A 6,324-nucleotide genomic window follows, 5' to 3' on the forward strand; every position below is an offset into this window, starting at 1 on the left:
TATTTTAAATAATAAATTTATATGTAGCCATCTTAATTGAACTGTTTTACTATTTAAAATGGCTTTTCAGTTCCAAACCGTGGGATACCACTTCACATCCACTAGGATGGCTGGAATAAAAAAGACAGACAATAACACACATTGGCAAGGATGTGGAGAAGTGGGGATGTAAAATGGTGGTATCTTTTTGGAAAAAAGTTTGGCAGTTAGTCAAAAATTTGTACAGAGTTACTATAGAACCTAGCAATCTCACTCCTAGAGAAGTGAAACCTGTGTTAACACAAAAATTTGTACGATTGTTCATAGCAGCATTATGCTTAATAGACAAAAAGTAGAAACAACCCAAATGTCCATCAAGTGATGAGTGGATAAACAAAATATGGTGTATCCATACAGTGGAATATTATTATCCAGCAATAAAAAGGAATGAAATAGTGATTCATGTTGCAACATGGATAAATCTTGAAAACATTCTGCCAAGTAAAAGAAACTAGTCATATAAGACCACATATTATATGATTCTACTTAAATAAAATATTCGAAATAGGCAAATCTATTGAGACAGGAAGTAAATTAGTTATTGCTAACTGCTGGGGATAAGGGGAATATGAAGTGACTGCTAATGGGTATTTAATGGGATTTTTTGGGAGTGATAAAAATGTTTTGGAATGAGTGATGACAATTGCTCAACTCTGAATATACAAAATCCCAGCAAGCTACACATTTTAAAGGGGTGAACGTTATGGTATGTGAATTATATCTCACTTTTTTAAAAGGAAAAGTTTTTTCAGTTAACTACATTGTGGTTTTTGGAAATCTATCACCCACAAATAATTATAGTATTATCTTTGTTTTTTATGCCTCATTATTATTTCTCTTGTAATAGCATCTGCTAGTATCTCTAGAAAATGTTCATTTTTGTGATAATGGTGACAGTAGACTGAGTCGTCCTGTTTCCGATCATTATAGGAATGCTCTCCACTAAGCATGATGCTAGCTTTTGGGGTTGGCATGCACACACACACAGACACACACACACTTTATCACATTAAGAAACTATACCTAGTTGTCAGTAATCTGTGGAAATTTTTCTCCTTTGATCTATAATATTGTGCAGTATATTGAGAGATTTTCTAATATTCAACCCTTCTTGCATTCCTGAAGTGAATCCTACTTGGTTGTGATGTATATTTATTTTGGTATTCTAGTATTTTGCAGTTTTTGCATATTTAGAAAGATTGACATTTGTTCATATACCATAAATGCAGCATTATTTAGAATGGCCCCAAACTGGAAATAACCTAGATGTCTATCAATAGTGAAGTGTTTGAAAACAAACAGAAACAGTCTCCTAAATACACAGAACGAACTGGTGGTTGTTGGGGGTGGGAGGATGGGCGATAAATAGGTAAAGGACGTTAAGAGGTACCAACGTCAGCTATAAAATAAGTCACAGGGATGAAAAGTACAGCACAAGGAATATAGTCAATATTGCATTAACTTTGTATGGTGACAGATGGTAACTACACCTATTATGGTGAGTATTGCTTAATATATGGAATTGTCAAATCACCATATTGTACACCTGAAACTGACCTATGCCAACTATACTTCAATTAAAAAATTAAAAAAACAATTGAATTGTTTGAAGAAAGTATAGTAGAGCCATATAATTGAATACAATGCAGACCTTTACAAAATGAGGAAGATTTATGTATACTATGGAAAAATATCCAAGATTATATGAAGAAAGCCAATATGAAAATGAGCATGTTTAATATGATTCTCTTGGGCTAAATAATGCTAATAATAATAGTAATAATGTGTATTACTATGGTTGTATGTGCATAGAAAATTTCTGGAATCATATGCAGTTAACAATGCTGGAGCAGGAAGAACAATGATATGGGGGGGTGGGCCTTCTTTTTTTATATCTCATTGTAATATTTGAATTTTTTCATATGAAGTCTATCTTATCCTTGTAATAAAAAAGTTAAGTTTTGAAAGGGTAAAGCAAAAGAAAAAAAACAACAAAAACAAAACCTAATGTTAATGATGAAGGGGAAAAAAACATTTTGTCTGTTCCCTAGATCACTTTCATATGGGCAGCCTTGTGATACTACTTACCATTAAAGATTTTCTGAACTTCATCCAACATTTATTGACTACTTACATTTTACTATATGCTGGATCTCAGGCATAAGTACACTGTTTAGAAGCTCCTCCTGTTAAGAGTGGAGAAACATGTAAACAAAGTATCTCTTTACAGTGATTCCAGCAGGCACTGTGTCCTGGAGGTCTTATACAAACATGTTAAGGACTGTGGACTTGACAAAAGGTAGTGAGTGGGAAACCACTGAACAGCTTTTTAGGTAGGAAGCAGTGTGACTATTCAATGTGTGCTTTCTGTCCCCACTCTGGCTATAGTGTGGATACCTGGCTGGACCAACAGTGCAGGACTGGAAGCTGGAAGACCAGTTCAAGGCACTTTGAGTTGTTTAGGTACGAAAATGATGGAGGCTGGGGCACCTGGGTGAGTCAGTCGGTTGAGCATCCGACTTCGGCTCAGGTCATGATCTCGTGGTCTGTGAGTTCAAGCCCTGTGTCGGGCTCTGTGCTGACAGCTCAGAGCCTGGAGCCTGCTTTGGATTCTGTGTCTCCCTCTCTCTGCCCCTCCCCCACTCATGCTTGCTCTCTCTCTCTCTCTCTCTGTCAAAAATAAATAAACTTAAAAAAAAAAATGATGGAGGCTGGAACTAGGGGTGGTGTGGGGAGAAACCCAGAACACAGACATTTGATGGATAGGCAAAGAATGAGGTTTTCAAAGAGTCCAAGAAAGGGTAGCCAGAGAAGTAGGAAGAAAACTAGAAGGAAGTATTCTCTCCAAGAATTGATGGAGCAAGGTGCCTCTAGAGAAGGGAGTCAAGAGGAAAAGGGAAACGTCTAACAGTTTTCCAAACAACTGCTTATGCCAACCAGTTTAGCCCTCACCATTTAATTACTCCCCAGGTCCTAGCAAGTAATGATTATCCCCATTTTACAGATCTTAATTCTTAAATTGGCATCTTAAATTAAGATGCAAAGATCATCAGGAATAAGATGAAAAGAGTAGCCTAGAGATGATGGGAAAATATCTGCTCTTCTAAGGCAGGTAGGAAGAGAGGGGGATACCAGCATGAAGGTCAAGGGAAAACCAAAGGTGTTCATTTTTGAAGACCTATTTTCTTTGTGCTCTTTTCCAGCTCTGCCCCACACACCCAAGACTCCAGGAAGGTATTGACAAAGAAGGAGTTGCCTGAAGGGGTGGAGACACTCTCATCTTACTGCTGCCTGTGGTCCATAAAGACCTGAAAGACCAGAGGCCGGGAGTGGTTTCATTCAGCTTCCTCCTAATCTGGGGCTTTCTCCATCTTAATATAAATTAAGAAATGTTTTATAATCTCATTCATCCTCAATTTGATTTATATTTTTGAGTACTAGCATAAGGAACCACGTAGGAAAGAGTGAGATAGAGTGCATTTTCTTAAGAGTTCACCCTAGTGTGGGGCAGGGAGCCATGGATCGATAGTCCCATTAATTAGGATTGGCTTTGGCTGTGAGTGGCAGGAAACTCAAACAATGCATTTAGCAAGATAGAGGTGTCTTCCTCAGGTGAAAGATCAGGCAGTGGCAACTACTGGATCAAGAGACACCCAGGCTCCTTTTTATTCTTTCACCTTAAAATGCAGCCTCCTCCTGATGTTCCGAGAAGATTGCTCCTCTCCTACCATCAGGTCAACATACTAGTTAGTGGGGAGAAAATAAAGGGACAGAGTCCCACTCCAAGCTCACTCATCTCAGGGACACTTCCCAGAAGTTGCACATACTGTTTTCACTCACATCCCATAGAAAGGCGAGAATCATAGCTTTTTTTCTCTTTTTCCAGGTAGCCACATTCTCAGCTACAAATTATGTGTTCCGTACCTAGTAAGGAAAGGAAGAAAGCTCAGCAGATTTTGTTGGTGATGTGGAAACAGGTATGCAGATAGTTATAGTGCAAGGCTAAAATACAAGTGTGACAAGAGTTACACTTACTAGCTCTGTGACCTTAGGCAAGTTACTTCTTAAGCTGTCTGTGCCTGTTTCTTAACTTACATAATGACGATAATAGTAACATCTACTTCGTAGGTTTACCTGAGGTTACCTAAATTATTATATATGTTTTGTATGTACACACATATACAGTTACCTAAAAATTTAACTCCCCTCTATATCAAGGCAGCTGAGATGAACTTGTGCGAAGCTCAAGTCGGAAGTAGTGGCAGATTTGGCTGGAAGGGCAGACGTTAGACAATTAGCCAAGGTTTTGATGAGCTTCACATTCCGGAATTAAGCTAGGACTTGTTCTTCTCAATGTTCATTGCTATTTTGGCAACGTGTATGTGTATAAATCTGAGTACATACACACATACATACATACATACATACATTTAAGGGAAAAAATAAGTCTTGCTGATAATATGCTAACATTAATATCTAGAAAGTCTAACCACAATGTGTGTCTTTTTTGTGTTTACTTTAGCATGTTACTCTATGGAGGGTGGAGGAGTAGGTGTAGGAGAGAATGAGACTGAACAAAACTTCATACATTTCTTTTCACATGGGTGACTACAAGCACATATTTCTTTCCCATCATTTAAAAAGGTCGAGGAAAACACCTTCTCATCATTTGTAATATTCTTCACTGCATATGGTAACTAAAATTCTCATGGTAACTGGAACCAAATCTAACCATAGTTTTCATATCCATATTTCACTTTTTCTCCCCTTAATGAACAAGACGTCAGAATTTCAGTATGTTGCATGGGGTCTGAGGTCAGATTTGGTGCCTGAGCCCTACCAGTCCCTCCTTTGTAATCCTGGTTGTAACCATAAGAAAAGCCCATGGGAGGGAAAGTACCACTCATCGCACAGCTGGGGACACTGAAGGACTTCTCAGCTAAGTTGTGAGGGAATAATTTATATTCCCATCATCCCCTACTTTTAGTAGAGAAAGTGAGGCTCAGAATAGCCCCAACTCCAGTTTCCCATCTTCCCTGGAAGAGAGGAGGTAGACCTGTACCCTAACAGGGCAAGAGTGACTGCACGTTTTCAGACTTAATACAGCAACTCTCTTCACTTATAAAGATAGAGCCCAGTATCTTGGGTTCACTTCAATCCTTTTTCCTCCGGAGGGGTGAGTAGGAAGGAGGCAGGTAGGGAGAATTTCCTAAATACTATGCGTTGGGCCCAAAAGAGAACATTATAAGGTGCTAGCTAACATGTTAGGGAAGTATCTTGAACCATCCAGATCTACTCAGCTACTAGCTGAATACCAGAGTGACCTCATCTTAATACCATGTGGAGCCCAAATCACCCAGCCACGCCTTGACCCACCAAATCATGATTTATAAAAACACAGTGGTTGTTTGGAGTCACTGAGCTTTGGGGGGTAATTTGTTACACAGCGATAACTGGAACATACACTATGCACCACCCATCACCTGTACCTAAAATAATTTTGCCTTCCTCACTGTTGATGTATTTACTAATCACGTTTTTTCCACGTCAGGAACTCTCCACTGTTATCTAACTTCCCATCTCCTAGCTCGTTTTGAGGTTTCATTTCTTTGATACAACACTGATCTGCTAGGATAGTTAATAACAGGTCATGCTATTAACTCTGCTTCTTCGAAGCTATTAATCGGAAGCATTCCTTCTTCACTTTTAAAACTAGAAACCTTTCTTCCTCATTTTAGCTTATGTAATAATGAGAAGACCTGCATCTTACATTTTAATTGGTCAGATGCTTGGGGAACAGCTATTTAGAATGCATTTTTTGTTTCAGTCCTTACTGAAAACTTCCAATAAAATGTCCTAGGTTCAGGTTGTTACTCTGAACGGTAGTTGTCTGTAATGGAGAAACTGAATGGAAAAAGTACCTATACATACCTCAGAAATGGTATTAACATTTTTTTTTCATTTGTTTTCTTGTAACTTACTGTTTCTAAAAGTGGGAATCCCATAAATTTATCCCAGTTACTCAAGTTTTTATTAAACTTTTCTATATAGCTCTCAACCACCCCCCCCCCCCCCCCCCCCGCCTTTTCTTTTTAAAACTGCCATGGATCCTTGACAGCCAAGTATGGCCTCTCATCAGACATCCTTGTTATGGGGACCCATGAGACAGTTTCTCAGGTCTTAATAATAAGGAATAAATGTTTCTCTAAAGCAGTTTTTATATCAATACTGCACGTAGGACTGATTTTTGTTAGACATTAGGAAGCTCAGGCCCCACCTTTACCA

The sequence above is a fragment of the Acinonyx jubatus genome, chromosome C1 (genome assembly GCF_027475565.1).
Source record: "Acinonyx jubatus isolate Ajub_Pintada_27869175 chromosome C1, VMU_Ajub_asm_v1.0, whole genome shotgun sequence".
Lineage (NCBI taxonomy): Eukaryota > Metazoa > Chordata > Mammalia > Carnivora > Felidae > Acinonyx > Acinonyx jubatus.